The sequence below is a fragment of the Leuciscus leuciscus genome, assembly GCF_965113295.1.
Source record: "Leuciscus leuciscus genome assembly, chromosome: 7".
NCBI classification, from domain to species: domain Eukaryota; kingdom Metazoa; phylum Chordata; class Actinopteri; order Cypriniformes; family Leuciscidae; genus Leuciscus; species Leuciscus leuciscus.
Window position 1 is genome coordinate 28,329,666 of NC_138731.1, and position 17,741 is coordinate 28,347,406.

The 17,741-nt window shown below is 39.0% G+C and overlaps 1 long non-coding RNA gene across 1 annotated transcript in view; it reads left to right on the forward strand.

The window, feature by feature from the left end:
- LOC309503673 overlaps positions 1-17,741 on the forward strand; it is a 121,880-nt gene that overhangs the window by 66,131 nt on the left and 38,008 nt on the right. The window contains exon 4 of the long non-coding RNA XR_014207807.1: positions 2,020-2,175. This is a non-coding gene — a long non-coding RNA (uncharacterized lncRNA). The remainder of the gene's footprint in view (positions 1-2,019; positions 2,176-17,741) is intronic.

The window sequence follows — 17,741 nt, forward strand, 5'->3', positions numbered from 1 at the left end:
AGTTGTTTGTGAATCAGTATACATTGCTGGTGCTATATGTTTTTGTGTGTAGCCTGAAATATGTGTTTTCTTGACATCATTATTGTATCACAACCATTTTATCTCCTCACATTCAATTCGAACCTCAAACTGAGACTGACAAAATGATACTTTTTTTGTCTTGGCATTGTACATTCAGCAATGGAGAAACATCATGGGATTGTAAGAATCAATATTGAGATCGTTCAAATGACGATTATTTAATTAGATCTATAGTTTTACCCAGCCCAAATGTTAATACCAGGTGTAAACAGTGCTGTAAGTTGTTTTTCTAAACAGCCTCTACTTACTCTTAATCAGTTTGCTAAATGTTGTACACATAGTATTGTACACAGAGATTCTTTCTAAACATTAAAATGCTGTCAGGAAGATAACCGCATCGTCCCACAACAAGTGTTAATTACGCACAATAAACAGGAAATGAATTGGAAAAATTAGTGTTTTAATGAAGGTCTGTTAGAAGTAATAGCTATCTGACTTCACCTGAGGCCAGGAGGGGGGATCGTCATGGCAAACTTACCGAGGCATTTTTGTATTTCATAATTGCAGCGTAATTAGCATGCAGTTGTTGTTTTTTTCCTCTGTGGTCTGTGGATAATAGATATTATTTGAAGCATATTGCTGTATCATAGGGTGTAATTTCTTTTTAATTACAAGACAGTGATTACATGTCAGACAAAATCACATTGTTGATTCATGGCAGGAGTTGATTTACATGAGGAGACCAACGCTGACGGCAACCCACTGACACAAAAACACACGTTCAGACATGTTCACTTGCTTACCAAAAGTATGAAACGTACATAAGATTGATTTTGTAAGTACAGGCCGCCAGTAAATTGTTGAATGTTAATCTAGACCTTTCGACATTTTTCATGTCAACTGGTTTTCGCTGAGGGAATTAAACATATTAAACATACTCTCAGATGTTAAAGTCATCATGCCATTATATGATTGTAAACTCGAGTAATCCCCCATCATGCACCTCTCTCCTGCACCTTTTCATTTCCTGGGAATACTATCCCATCTGCCTCTCAAAACCACAAGGCAAAGGATCATGGGAAAATACAGTACCATTGAAAACAAACTGGGCGAATGGATTCAACTTAAATTACTTGATTTTATGTTTTTCCATGTGAATGCCAAAATCATGTGTTCTGTAAATGTGGTATTACTGTTGACAGCCTGTTCCCTGCCAGTTTTTTAAACTATCACTTATAAGGTCATGGCTTTTCATGGTGATATGAGAAACTGCTTGCTTTCATTTTTTCATATGTACTCACAAATTCTCCCAGCTTTCTTCCAACAGTACACACAGTTCCTTTCTGTTTGTCCTTCTTTGTGTCCCTCACATAAATATCATCCTTCTTTTTTCTTTCTGGATCTCCCACCCTTTATTGCCATTACTGAGGCTTGTCCACACTGCATATGAATGTTTTCAAGATTAAATCATTCAATTCGTTGGATTTTTTTTTTTTTTAAATTTAGGATACATTTTAGTACCACTTGTACACAAAAATAATAGTTTTTCATAATTCCAAAATGTTATAATTTTTTTTTTTATATATATTTTCAAATTTATATCAGAAAAAGTAGATGCAAATATATACAAGCATAAATCACATTGTATGCATTAATGTGTATGTATTTGAGTGTATACATTTAATTACATATTTTGTATTACCATTATTATTATTATTATTATTATTAACCCACAATAAATGTTAATTATTTCAGAGTAACAGAATTTTTTGTATGGATAAGTAATAGCTCAATATGCCCGAAAACCTTTTTTTTCATTTACATGAGAACACTTGCATGAAATTGTAAGTAAATAAGGCCCATTGTCTTTTTAATCTCTACTGACATGACACAGTGCAGGTCTTTTTGGGTTGAATTTGTAATCAGAATTTAAAGCAATAATCTGTTTCCAGGCTTGTGTTTTAAGTTTGTCATCTGTCTTCTGCTGCTTTCTTTCAGTGACTCCTCTGTTGACTAACCGGGCCTACACAGGCCGCCCAAATCCGGCCTGAATTCCCAAGTCCTGCTGCGATGTAAATCAGGTCTTTTTTTTTGCCTGTCATGGATACGGGATAAGCTCGGCCCGCAGCTGCAGAAGTTTTACACACTGCCCCGGTATGTTCTTTATCTGTTCTCCCAGAGGTTACACGCTCCCTATTTTTCTTGTTCAGCTCACATTCACTCTAGCTAGCATGCACTCTTTTGCCATGTGATTCATGCTAGCTGCTATCTGGATAATCTCTCCTTCTCCTGCTCCCCTTCCCTCCCTCCACTCCTCTTTTCCTCCCTACTCTGCTGAGTATCTCTTTGACAGAACCTGATATAAACAGCCTTTGATTAAGCTCTGTGCGACCTAAAACAGTAAGTAGACGTGGTCTAGGGATGGAAACAGCCAAATGTTTGACATTACAGTCACAGCACGCAATATGTGGGGTTGATTGTGTGACTTTAGCTGATTGTGTGATTTAATTTGTGCTAAGTTTTATAATGTAAACTAAGAGCGAAGTAGAAGGTCTGAACTGAGAGCTTGCTCTATGTTCTGGATGGTCGAGTAGCATCTAGTAGGGGATTCGCAATGTTTTTTGTTTCAAGCTAGCTTGACGCTGTGCAACAACTGTCACCTGTCAACAACATCTGCGGTGAACAGCTTGCCTTCACCGGATGATTGAGTTTGGCCATACCCGATGCCTCTGTCTCAAACTGTCGCATCTCAAATCTGTTCACTCTTCATCAGTTTTAAGATTTTTTGTGAACCTTTTTAGTGTCTCGGTGTTGTTGAGCACAACCTGAGGGATTTGGTTGTGGATCAGCGTTGGGGGTGATGCGTTATGAGTTGATATGCAGATTACTTGCAGAAGACATGGCTGAAGTGAAGTTACAAATTTACACAATGAATAATACTTCTGTTTCTTTGGTAACGCTGCATTTAAGGTTCAGTTTGTTAACATAAGTTAATGCATTAGGTTTAATAACAATACAAACAGTATATCATTTATAAATTTACTATTTTCTGTTGTTAATTCATGTTCTTTCATAATACATAAACTAAAATTAATTTATATAACCTGAAATGTATTAAAATATGTAGAAATTAACATTAACATGAAAACCTATTGTTATCATGAGACCTATTGTATGTTATGAGATTTGAAACACTGAGCAAGAGGTTTGTTTGACAGGGACAACAGTCAATTTACTGTAATTTAATTACAGTTTAGTGGTCATTATACAAAAAATAGCAATGTTGCGATTGACCAATCAGAGTCAAGTATTCCAGAGAGCTGTCATAAATTATTTGATTGTGCTTTCAGCTAGCAGTTATACTTTATACTGACACCGCACCATGACCGCTTGTTGTTGTACTATTTTCTAAAATGATTGGGGGCAGACACAGGAGCAAAACATTCATCTAAACCAATAGAAAGTAGTGAAGTAATAATAGTAGTAGTAGTTTGGCCCAACAAAGTCAGATCATATTGACAAAATTCCATCTAGTTTTTGTTTTAGTCAAACATTTTTTGGAAAGATGCAAGTATTGTTTTAGAAGGATTTGGAAAATTATTTCGATGTGTTTTTCACGCAACCAAGCAGTCCCCTGGACGTGGTGCAAGCTTAATAGGCTCAGCTTCATCTGAAATCTGTTCCATAGAATCCCCAAAATTCAGCATAGAAATCCTAAAAATATATAAATTCTATCTGGGCCTGCCAATCAGCATTGAAACATCTTTCCATGAAAGAAAACTCTGTTTGGTGCACAAATTGAAAATAGAAGATGAATACTAAACGGGCTGCTGAGCCCAGCGATCAGGGATCAGTGCTGGTCTGTAACTTGTCTGACACTGTGTGTGTGACTGGGTAATCCCCCAGAGTAATGAGGATTGTCTTTGAGTTTGTGTGTGTTGTAGCATTCACCTCCAGTGCTCAGCAGGGCTATTAAACCATCACATCCATCTCTGTAATGAGTGTGTTTGGGTTAATACCCATTAAACGGATTATCTGCGTGTGTGTGTGTGCGTATGTATGAAGAACATTACAAAAGATCAAGGGCAAGGTGTAAGAAGTTTGTATTGGAGTGACAACAGATGGAGACGGTGCAGAGAGGAAGCAGTGAAGCGGCAATGTGAACTATGCTGCCTCTGTGTGCGTGTGTGTGTGTGTGTGTGGTCCTGGTATTCCCTACATTATGGGCACCAAATGTCCCCACAAATATAGTAATACCAGTAAATTTTGACCTTGTGGGGACATTTTTTTGGTCCCCATGAGAAAAAAAGCTTATAAATCATACAGAATGGTCTTTTTTAAAAATATTAAATTGCAGAAATGTTTCTGTGATGGGTAGATATAGGGGTCGGGTTAGTGTAGGGGGATAGAGTATACAGTTTGTACAATATAAAAACCATTACGCCTATGGAAAGTCCCCATAAAACATAGAAAATGTCTGTCAGGGATTTGCACCATTTTCAAATTTAATTGAGAATGGCTTTAAGTTGCAGTTCAGTTCCTAAGTTTAAATGCAAATTGACACATTCACAGATGTGAATTTTAATACATAATACATACACACACACATACACAAACACAGCTGTCCAAAAGTTTGGGGTGTTTATAGATTTTTATTTTATATATATTATATTTTTTATTTTTTATTTCTCATTTTCATTTTGACCAACAATATTGTAAAAACAGTAATATTGTGAAATGTTATTGCAGTTTAAAATGACTTTTTTTCTATTTTATTATATTTTAAAATGTAATGTATTCCTATGATGGTAAAGCTGAACTTTCAGCAGGCATTACTTCAGTCTTCAGTGTCACATGACCCCTCAGAAATAATTTTAATATAGATGCTCAAGAAACATGTCTTATTATCAATGTTAAAGTATACAACTACTGTATAACATATATACATATACAATATTTAATTCAGCATCCTGTGGAGGCATCACCAATTCAAATCAAATTCCAACTCATGAACTAAAAATAATCACATTTTCAATTCTTAATGTTGACTAACTGGTTTGTGTATTATTTCTCATAGATGTTGCACTACATGTTCACACTGTTTAAAAATAAAAGTTCACACTTGCTAACCCATTTTCTCTTGTCAGATCCAGCCATGAGGTGACTGACAGTTGGCCTTTGCCCCATTGTGTCTATGCACAACTTTTCTGATTAGCCTTGGATCTGTAACTCTACCATACATTCTGACAGTGTGTATCTGTCTGGCTCTTTTGTCAGAATTGCCCTTTACAGCGTCTACACTTGATTCAAGTGACTCAAAGGCTCGCTTCAGTGCTTGAGATTTACTCTTTAGTGCTCTTGAATGGGACTCTCAATTCACAACTTTGACTACTTGAGTTTTGACACCTTGGGGCTTCACCAGCTCACAGCATCACCAGCTCACAGCATGAGATCTAGTACCCCATGTTTAATGCAAACGAGACGTTCATGTAACTCTGGAATGTCGTTTTTGAATGCGAGTAGTATTCTCCACACTAAAAACACATCTGGAATCATTCCTCACCCTCTTGGTTGTGTTAAAAATATTGTACAGCATCAAGTCATGGGTCGTGACATAGCCACAACTGTGACTCCCTTATTCCACACACTCTTAGATTTTTCCCTGCACATGCATAACAACGTATCATGTTATCACATTACCTCGGAAACCCGCCGGCGGTGGGAACAGTGAGGCTCATAAGCAGAACTCTAGTTTTATGAGCTGACAAAAGGGCTGAACGGATAGTTCGTCCCTGCAGCACGGCGCGCACACAGCAGCAGCTCAGAGGAACTGACGTGAGGGAATATTTATGTTCTGTACTGCAGGGTGGTAGTGGATTACAGTTAGAGGGGAAGCTAGGGTCTGTCAATGTCAGAATTTTTGTTCTGCGTTCTCTTCCCCCAGTCTGTCATTCCATCTCACTAAAACAGAATCAACATGATGGCATGGTTTAGAAAGCTTTCATTCAGTCACACACGTACACACATGTTTGGTTCACTCTCTTTGTTGGGACTCTCCATATACGTAATGGTTTTTATACTGTACAAAGTGTATATTCTGTCCACTTGCACTAACCCCTAAACCTACCAATCATAGAAAACTTTCTGATTTTTTTACATTTTCAAAAAAACTCATTCTGTATGAATCATAAGCTTTTTTCCTCATGGAGACCTCAATTTAGGTCCCCATGGTGACACAAGTCCCCATGAGGCAGTGTGCATTCATGTTGAAGTCCCCACCGGGATAAAAAAAAAATATATATATACACACACACACAACATTTTGAGGTACTGTTAAAAAGATGTATGAGAGGCTTCCATATATATTTACCATCCCATAGAGACAAAAAGAGAAGGAAGGGACTTCGCTCTCATTAAATTATTTGTTATTAAAATGTCTACGTTCACAAACCACTATTAATTATACTGATTGGGGGATTTGGCATGGCAAAAAGCGTGTAAAGATCTCCCTTTATAATCACTAAACAGTCACTCATCTTAGTTCATTGCAATCTCACAAAGTTCCATTTTAATAAATGTAGCTGACTGCACAACAAATCTCTTATTTACATAATGTCTACACTTTGTTCGTTATAATGAGTTGATTTGCAACTCAGCATGCAGAATTCAGAATTCACTCACCACTCAAAACGCTGGAGTTTTTGTTCAGTGCTAACTTAAAAATACAACTCTGATTGGCTATTGCGTTCAAGAAATCAACAGATATGTTTGTAATTGGCTACATTGCTCAACGCTGCAAAAACACATTGTAAATAGAAACTTTTGACATTATCCAGAGCTCAAACACAAATATACATTGAATCCTTTGCCAAATCTGTTTCGCCAATATGCTATAATTACGGGGAAAAAAATTGTCCTAGACCAGCAGTAATGGGCAGGTTTTCCCTCTTAAAGCAGGCAGTGGTTTGAGTGAGAAAATTCCACGCTAGTCTCAAGTCCATGGCCAGGGGAAGCCTTGCCCAGCCTGGTCCAGCCTTACACACGCTCTGCATATGATAAAAGGTATTTAAAGCTTCTGGAACTCATTACAAAAGCATTCTGTTTTAATGTAATATATTTAAATGTTATGTTTACTATAGTTTGCTACTACCACAGTTTGCAATGGGAGAATACTATACCAGAAGCTTGTGTAGCACTAAGATTTTCATTTTCTCAAGAAGGCAATGGAGCGCCTATGAGTCACCATGAGCAAATATGACAGAAAAAAGTATGCCTGATTATGGATAGGTCACTTTTTGTCTTTTCCAACCAATACTACTATCAGTATTTACCAATAGTACCAATTCTCTTCAGTTCCTCAGAATAACTTTTTTTTCTCTTCCAACAAAATAAAGAATTTCATACAGTTTTGGAAATACGAGAGTAAATGATGACATACTTTTCATTTTTGCCAGTAGTATACTGTGTAAATTCCGTGCTAAATAAATCACCAGTTTAAAAAAAAACAACAATAATGATTGATATTTGTATTCAAAAGTACCGATACATCCGCCCATCCCTAGTGAGAATGTTCCCTGCGACAAACTGACTTTTACCCTATTCTAGCAGATCCTAAGCATGCAAATGGAAAGACAGTGAGATGCTTGTAGTCATCATTGTGTCGTATTTTGTATGATATTTGCTATCTGTGCTCATAACCTTCAGATCAGTTCCGTGTCGCTATTTTTAAGTCATCATTTGTTGTAGTTATGATCAATGCTTACATATAATACTGCTTTTACATTGCACTATATGCCAGAATAAAATGAAAAAGTCCTGAAATGTGTCGGTCGCTGCATAATGTCCCCACTGTTTTGGACGGACGCCAGTGCTGAGAATGCAGAAACACTTAAAGTACCTCAAAGTGCACATTTTAAATCCGAGAATGAGGAATGACTGTGGCGACTAATGAGAGTGTAGGAGGCATAACTCAGGTTTGCCAGAACTGGAGAGAACGTGTGCGAGTGTGCAAATGTGTCTGTGTTTGTGAACTCTGTTGTTTTCCAGTCTCCATTCTGACAGATAAATGACTGTGGTAATGTTTGTCTGCTGGCTTACTCTCCCACTCACACACATCTGTTTGCCGGAGTGCCGTATCAGAGTTCTGTTCACACATAAACACTTACATATAGAGCCGTTTGCACAGACGTGACTCCTTCTGCTGTTCATTTGTCTCGGAGGAAAGGGCCTTTGCCTTTCCCGCTTATAAAAGCATTTATACTCGACACACTGCTCAATTCCACATGACAGCAGTCTTGAGTGTGGCGATATCATGTGTGGCAGATGCCATATGTAGTCGCGTTTAAAAGTCTGCATTGAATTACTGAAATCGAAAATCTAATTTAAAATTTAAGTAAGCAACGTTTTAGGATTTTGATAAACAATATGCTTTAAGAGAAACATAAAATATTAAAACATTCTGAAATTCACTTTGATTTTTCAGTTTATCTTTTCACTGCATATTATATTGCAAAAATATATATATATATTACATCAGAAACATGTGAATAAATAAATAAAAAATAGGCTTTTGAACAATACTTGTAAATATTTATATTTACTTTAAAGTCACAATAGCACATTTTTATATTTTTTTGCATAGGACCACAGTCCATCTTGCACTTACTGACACTTCAGAAGGCCCCTGACTATTGTTTATCATTTCAGTATTTGTCTTACTCTTAATATAGTGTTTCAACTTTCCAGTCTCACATGAGAGGTGGCATTTAAGGTAGCTTCTTTGTGTTGAAGTGTCGAACTGTTGTAGTTTTTCTGATTACAGACAGCAACTCAAACATGTTTACCTTTTTCCTATAACTATCACAGACTACATATGAACTTATAAACTAACAGAGAAAAGTACATTTAGTGATAACATTTGAGCTCTTTTGAAAATAACACTTTTTTTCTGTGCTGCACAAGCCGCTAAATTCAAAATATAGCTTCCATTTTGACTACGGCGGTAATTTTACACAGCACTTCCTTTTTCCAGCGTGTGTGTGCTTGTGCCTCTGTAACTTTTATCTCTGCTTTAGAGATTCTAGAAAGTACCTGTGTGCTAATCTGAATAACAAAGTATGTATTTGTCAAATTTCTCTCAGTGTGATGTGTTGTCATCCCCGTCTGCCTCTAATATCCTCTTTGTAGCACGGTGCACCTGCACCCTCTTTCATTTAGATGTCTCCGTTCAAGACATTGCTGCTCCATTCATCTTATCTCTCTTTCCTCACCGTCACCCTAAATTACACAGTGCACAGGAGGAGGAGGGAGACAGACGGTGTCATAAATACTGAGTGCAGAGAGAGAGACAGGCAGACATGGAGAGTGTGTGTGTGTGTGTGTGTGTGTGTGTGTGTGTGTGTGTGTGTGTGTGTGTGTGTGTGTGTGTGTGTGTGTGTGTGTGTGTGTGTGTGTGTGTGTGTGTGTGTGTGTGTGTGTGTGTATGTGTGCTCGTAAAACATGCCCTGTGTGGGGTTTAAATTTCCTGACCTCTGTGCCTAGAAAACTTCAGCTAACAGACTCCAACACTTCCTCACAGATTTACAGACAGAGAGCGAACATGAGAGAGCAAAACACAGAGAGACGGTGTGCTCAACATCACTCCGTCACATTAAATTACTCTCTGAAACCTGTCATCGTCTCTATATATATTACAGTTCATCTGGGGCTTTACCTCTCTCTTCAGAGGCCTGACGATATGTGACCCTGGACCACAAAACCAGTCACATGGAAATTGAGATGTATACATTATCTGGAAGCTGAATAAATAAGCTTTCCATTGATGTATGATTTGTTAGGATAGGACAATATTTGGCCGAGATACATCTATTTGAAGAACTAAAATCTGAGGATGCAAAAAAAAAAAGAACATTGAGAAAATCGCCTTTAAAGCTGTCCGTTTATGTTCGCGATTGTGCTGCATTCACTCACAAAAATAGGTTGGAGATTTACTAAATATCTTCATGGAACATGATCTTTACTTAATATCCTAATGATTTTTCGCATAAAAGAAAAACCCATACAATGTATTGTTGGCTATTGCCACAAATATACCCCTGCGACTTGTGACTGGTTTTGTGATCCAGGGTCACATATAGCATGCTCAGGTAACACAAGTTTCTTATACACGTGACAACATGTACTTCATCCACACTTGATTTTGATGATTTCAGCTTTACATGTGCAATTGTTTTTATATATATTTAAAACATTTCTGATTGAAGTTTAGAGATCCAGTTTTCTTGGGATGGTACATAGTGAGCATATAATTGGACAAAAATCTGTTTGGTGCAGGATGAGTCATCCGTGGGCTTGGGCCATTTTGCTGAGAGAGAAAGACTGTTAATTTTAAGTGTAATTAAGTGCCCATATTATGCTATTTCAGGTTCCTAATTTTGTTACAACAGGTTTACATGTATCCAAGGTCAAAAAACACTTTCATTTTCTCATAATAAGCATTTAACATCACCTCATTTCTCAAAGATCCTCAAATGATTTGTTCGAAGCAGTTCAAAGATTCAGTCCCCCTAAACCCCTCATTTCCGTAAGCCTATGTGCTCTGATTGGTCAGACTGCCCAGTCTGTTGTGATTGAATGACAATGACAATAGTGATTGAACAGTTGCGTAAAGACAATGCAAATTCAAATCCTAAATTTAAGTAAGTAAAAACAATTCATAAAACTTTGTATACATTTTATAAAAATAAAAAGTACTGCATCTAACTTGATCAACTTTTCAGGCCATAGGTGTACGACTATGAACGAAGAACAATGGCTATCACAGTTTGACATTGCTAGGGCTGTTTCCAGAGAGAATACTTGAGCAAGCTAGTGAGGACTACTGTGGACAGTGCTCGCATCTATACGTCCTACTATAATATAGATAGTGCTCCACTCTGTTCTAATAATAAAGACTCAGAAAAATAGAGTTTTGTTTTATACTCATGTAAGCAAACCGGGGCCACAGCTACATAGTAAATGCTTACCCAAACAATATGGTACAAACTTTAACCGAGCACAAACGTGAATGACTAATAAAACATTACAGTTTGTAAACCAAAATCTTGATCCATCCTTTATCATTACTCCAAGTAATAAGAACGACAGACAGTCTGCATTAATTGTAGGTAATAGTGGCCCACAGCTGATTAGCAGAACTATTTCAGTAAGAGAGTAATACTGAGAGTTAGCTGGAGACCTACAGCTGCACTGGGTTTACACAACATAACACACAAAACAATGTATTTTGAACACTAGATAAAAAATATAAAAATCCTGAGAAGCAAGTCCAAATAAACTGGGTACTGACCAATCTTTCCAGAGCAAATGTTTTGCGAATCCCAGGTTGGAACTCACCGAGATTTGAGAAGCAGCCGTCTCATCAGTAAAATGATGGGAACACAACAAAATGTTGGGATTATACTGATGTGGTATCATTTTAAAAATGAATTCTATCCACTGATTCTTCACATCCTCATCCTTTGGAAGTGAAAATAACACAAATTTGCTGTCACAGGCAGCGCAGAACATAGCGTCTTCTCGACATGAAACAGCTACAGTGTTTAAGGGGGATTCAAAGCAGGCGTTGTTCACTGGCAGCCAATGAAAACAAAAGGGATGCATTATGCAAATATGTTACAGCTTTACATATGCAGGTCATGGAAGTGAGACTGGAATACCTGACGACTCGTTTAGGCGGTCGATTCTTTCTTTTGGGAGACGATCTCTTTCTTAATTGTGCACTTTGCAGACCGTTTACATTCACAGACAGCTATATTACACACTGCATGAAAGGTCATATTTGAAAAAGCATGATAGGGGCACTTTAAATGTTTGTTTATTTATTTAAAATTTACCGTGATGTTACATTTACATTTAGTCATTTAGCAGACGCCTTTGTCCAAAGCGACTTACAAATTAGGACTGAATTCAGCGAGTCATCATAAAGAGGCAAAAGCAACAACAACGCAAGAAGTGCTCAAAATACGAATATATATATATACAAAATATATATTTTTTATAAGGTAAAGTGCTCACGGAAGAGATTGGTTTTCAGCTGTCTTTTGAATGTTGTCAGGGATTCTGCATTCCGGATGAGGGTGGGGAGAGCGTTCCACCAGCATGGAACTGTGAATGAGAATGTTCTGGAAAGTGATTTTGTGGCTTTCTGTGATGGAACCACGAGACATCGCTCGTTGACCGATCGTAGGTGTCTGGTAGGGATGTAGACTCGTAGGAGTGAGTGAAAGTAGGAGGGAGCTGAGCCTGTGATAGTTCTGTAAGCAAGCGTCAGTGCCTTGAACTTGATGCGAGCAGCGAGAGGTAGCCAGTGCAGAGAGATGAACAGAGGAGTGACGTGGGCCCTCTTGGGCTCGTTGAAGACAAGCCGAGCTGCAGCATTCTGGATCATCTGTAGGGGTTTGGTTGCACATGCTGGAAGTCCAGCCAGAAGAGCATTGCAGTAGTCAAGCCTAGAGATGACCAGGGCCTGTCGTGCTGTAGAGATGGATTGGCAGGGAGGACGAGAAGCTCAGTCTTTGCCAGGTTGAGCTGCAGGTGATGTTCCTTCATCCATGTGGAGATGTCTGCCAGACAGCTTGAGACCCGTGCAGCTACTGTGGGATCATCTGGTTGAAAGGAGAGGAAGAGCTGCGTGTCATCAGCATAGCAGTGGTAGGAAAAACCGTGTGCCTGTATGATGTGTCCCAGTGATGTGGTGTAGATGGAGAAGAGGAGGGGACCAAGAACTGAACCCTGGGGAACACCTGTGGTCAGCTGATGTGCTCTGGATACCTCACCTCTCCATGCGACCTTGAAGGACCTACCTGTGAGATAGGACTCAAACCAGTGGAGTGAAGTTCCTGTGATGCCCAGTGATGAGAGGGTGGACATAAGGATCTGATGATTCACCGTGTCGAAGGCAGCAGACAGATCCAGGAGAATGAGGACTGAAGATTTGGAAGCAGCTTTTGCGATCCGTAGGGCTTCTGTGACTGACAGTAATGCAGTCTCAGTTGAATGTCCTTTCTTGAAGCCAGATTGGTTGACATCCAGCTGGTTGTTTAGAGACAAGAAGGATGTTAGTTGGTTGAAGACAGCTCTTTCAAGTGTCTTCGCAATGAATGGTAGGAGAGAGATAGGTCTGTAATTCTCTACAAATGATGTGTTTAGCGTTGTTTTTTTCAGCAGTGGAGTAACCCGAGCCTGCTTGAATGCTGTAGGGAAGGTGCCAGTATGGAGGGATGAGTTGATGATGTGTGTGAGTGATGGTAGAAGTGTGGGAGAGATGGCTTGTAGAAGGTGTGAGGGGATGGGGTCAAGCGGGCAGGTGGTAGGGTGACTGGAGAGGAGAAGTGTAGATACTTCTTCCTCGGTTAGCGAAGAAAAGGAGGACAGAGGGGTATTGGCTGTGGAAGGGGTCGGTCTGGGTTCCTGTGTGTGTGGAGCTGAGAACTGACTGCTGATAGCTGTTGTTTTGTTGGTGAAGAAGTGCGCAAAATCGTCAGCAGTTAAGAAGGAGGCGGGTGGTGGTGGAGGTGGACAGAGGAGAGAGTTGAATGTCTTGAAGAGTAATCGTGTGTTGGAGGAGCTGTTGATCTTGTTGTGGAAGTATGAAGATTTTGCAGCATGAACATCAACAGAAAAGGAGGAGAGGAGAGATTGATACATACTCAGGTCAGATGCGTCTTTTGATTTGTGCCATTTCCTCTCCGCTGCCCTGAGTTTGGTCCGGTGTTCCCGAAGAACCTCAGATAACCAGGGGTTAGAGGGAGTAGCGCGTGCAGGCCTGGAGGAGAGAGGGCAGATAATGTCTAGAGAAGAGATTAGAGTGGAGCATAAGGTGTCCGTTGCGGTATTCACATCCAGAGATGAGAATTGTGAGGGTGGGGGAAGAGAGGATGACACGGCAGAGGAAAGATGGGAGGGGGAAAGTGAGCGCAGGTTTCGTCTGAAAGTGACTGGTGGTGGGGGTGGTGGTGCAGGGGTAGAGAGTTGTAGACTGAAAGTAATGAGGAAATGATCTGAAACGTGGAGAGGTGTCACCAGGATGTTTTCTGTGGTGCAGTTGCGTGTGTAAACCAGGTCCAGTTGGTTGCCTGATTTGTGAGTAGCTGTGGTGATGAGTCGTTTGAGATCGAAAGAGGCTAGGAGAGAGGTGAAGTCTGTTGCATGTGGCTTTTCGAGATGAATGTTGAAGTCACCGAATACTAGAAGTGGGGTGCCGTCCTCAGGGAAAGTGGACAGCAGCACATCCAGCTCATCTACAAAGTTACCCAGCTGACCTGGGGGGCGATAAATGACTACAATATGGATTTTAATGGGAGTTGTAAGTGTAATAGCATGATATTCAAATGAGTTGTTGTTGCATAGAGAAGATAACGTGGAGTATTTGCAATTGTTAGAAACGAGAAGCCCTGTACCCCCACCTCTCCCAGACTGGCGAGGGGAGTGGGAGAAGGAGAAATTGCTAGAGAGAGCAGCAGGGGTTGCTGAGTTTTCTGGACGAATCCAGGTCTCAGTCAGGCCCAAGATACTAAGAGTAGAATGAGATGCAAAGGCTGGAATGAAGTCAGCTTTATTGACTGCTGACTGACAATTCCATAGACCCACGGAAAGAGAGAGAGGAGTATGTGAGGATGTGAGGATGGGACGCAGATTGGCAGTATTGCGCTGTCTATTGTGCGTGATGAAAGGACGTCACCCAGAGATAACAGGAATGTATTGAAAGCACATGTTGATTAAGGTGAACAATAAGATAAGTAGAGGAAGAAAGAAGGGAAGAGGAGATACGTAAGTGCCTTTCTGGTGTCCTTGCTCGGTGGAGTCGCGCAGGTAGAGTCGCTGGTCTTTACCCGAGTCGGTCTTCACACGAGGAGGCTGAACACGAGAGCTGAATGCTTCCACTGTCGCTTCCGCGGCAGCGTGCAAATTACACAGATATACAGATAATGCTCTCACCGCTTGAGTGAGTACAGCTGTTTCGGTCGGGCAATTAAGTCAATAACGCCAAAATGTGTCAAATCTAAAGTGCTAGGTGCAAGGGCTTAAGTTACGTGCAAATTAGATTGCTATAAACATTTACATTTGTTTCATTCGCGGCTATTTCTCTAAAGTGCCAATGCGTCTAACTGAAATACAGGATTATGTGAAATTAAAATTACAAAATAACAAGAGAATCGAAGATGGCCTTACCTTGACTAAAATACAGCACTGAAATATCAGGAGAACAAGGTATTCTAGAGAAAACCACTTGCGAGCTGCGTGCCTCTAGTATGCTGCCCGCTGGTCCTGCTGCAGCATACCAACATAATTTCATTCTGATTTGTGATCCACTGGTATTTCCTTTATGAAATGCTTTTCTTTTTTCTTTTTCTTTTTTCAGTTTTGATATGCCTAGTGTGACCAAGGAAACAATTAAAACAATTATTATTAAAAGCAGTTATTATTTGTCTAATTATCCAACGTCAAGATGGTAAGGAGATTTATGTATTGCTCTCTATTTCGTTGATCCTTAGACTGCTTTTAACAAGTTGAGACCCGTATCTAAGACTAAAACCAGCCAGCAGCCCAATATTAGCATTAAGCCCAGTATTCAGAGGTAGTAACTGCTCTCAATCTGACAAACATTTCGACCATGTCTAAATATAAATTGGCTTTTCATCTGCAACACAATGAGCAGTTTGAATTCTGTGCTATTTGCATGTGTACCACTTCTTCTTGAACAATAGACTTGCCAGCCTGAAGCAGAGATGAAATCTACAAGTGTTTACCTTTCTTTCATTTTGCCCTCTTCCTGCTTTTATCTGATTAGCTCAATTCTGACAGTCATTGTTTGTTCACAATAACACTGGACCACCATCCATTGTAAGGGAATAGTAATGGAAAAAATGTGGTCTTCAATCTTAAAGTTTTCAGGTTTTGATTATTATTATAATTATTTATTTCTTTATATATAAACTGCCTTACTGGTTGTTAAGATATTTATTTATTTATTTATTCATATTTAATGCTCACCAGACTAATTATTATTTGAACAAAATACAGTAAAACGGTTGAAAACTGTTTTTGTGGAAACTGATATTCTTTTAATAGAAAGTCCAAAAGAGCAGCATTTGTAAAAAAAAAAAAAAAAAAATAACATTATGATTGTCTTTCCTGTAATTACTGATCAATTTAATGCATTCTTGCTGTATAAAATAAAACAAAAGTTAATAATATTCACCTTCTTTTTGGACCATTAGCCAACAAATCCTCCATAATGCCGCAGGTGCCATGACCATTGCAGCTTTAATTGAACCTAGCTGAATGTTTTCTAAAAATTGCATCAATGACAGATCAGTTTTAAGTCATCTAAAATTTCAGTTCATTTCATCATAAGTGAAAAGGGCTGCCTTGTTAATGAGTTGTTTACTCTATTTTGTTTGTTTACTTTGTATTTTTCTGTACTGTTAATTATTTTCCTCATTTTATTTATTTATTTATTTATTAAAAAGGCACCCCTTTCCCTGGCCTGTTTTAAGAAAATCACCCTAGTTCAAAAAACGTTCTTCTCTTTTCTAAGGAACTCAACGAGAAGAGTCCACTATCGACAAGGACATGCTATATTGCAGTCACCTCAGGCAGCAGAGGTTGTGGTGCTGTACCCAAGGCCAGGAAATTTTACAAGAGAGCCGTAAATCTCTGGTTTAAATCAGTGCTGTAATCATGGTTTATTAGAGAGTGATTTGCACATGTGTGCGGTGAGGAGCCCATTGCATTCAGATCTCAACTGAGCACCGGAGCCCATCAGCCCCATTGGCTCCATCTCTTGAGATTTAGTTTCCTTTCCTGGCATTTAATGACTCCTTATTACAGTTTGTCTGATTATCTCTCCATACTGAGTAATGGATGCAGCGGAGACAGTGCTCTATGTCTCTATATGAGCCTTTCTATTGAAACTCTGCTGAAGGTAATATGCCATAAAGCAGCACAGATCATATCGAGGGTGAAAGGATGGTGCATTGGTCGATCAATCCACTTTTATGGGCCCTGTCTTCTCTCTTTCTTTTTCATTTAAGCTCACCTTTCATATTCTCATTTTCTCTCTCTCTCTGCTTTTCCCCATCCAAACCTTGGTTAACTGTAAATAAATATGAAGATTTTTATTTTTTTGCTGTTGTGCATCGAAGCATTCGTAAAAAGGTATATTTGTCATCTACCAACAAATCTGTCTGTCAGATCACCAAAACTATGTGTTAAATAGTTTCTTCTTTTTATTTTATTGCAAGATAATACCTGGAGAGAGCTATACAATAGCCATGCAAACCAGCTAAACCTGACTTTTGTTTTATTGTGTGTCTTTTTGCTATATAGCATGTTTTGATTTTGCCAAGTTAGATGCATTCCTGGGTCAACATATTTTGTTGATCCTGGATAAAACATTCCTGTCTGAAAATGTTGTTCTATCCCTACCCCTAAACCTAACCATACCCATAAGTTATCCCTAAAATAAGAGGGTAATGATAGGTGAATAAGAATGGTGCAGAAGCCCCTAAACCTGATTGTAAGCCTAAACTTGACATAAACTGTAAACTTGTCCCTCAAATCTGATTGGTTGTTTGGAATGTTGTTTAGGGATCAACAAAGATGTTGATCCTGAAACATGTAGAACTTGGTGAAATCAGGCTCTGCTGCTTGAGGAC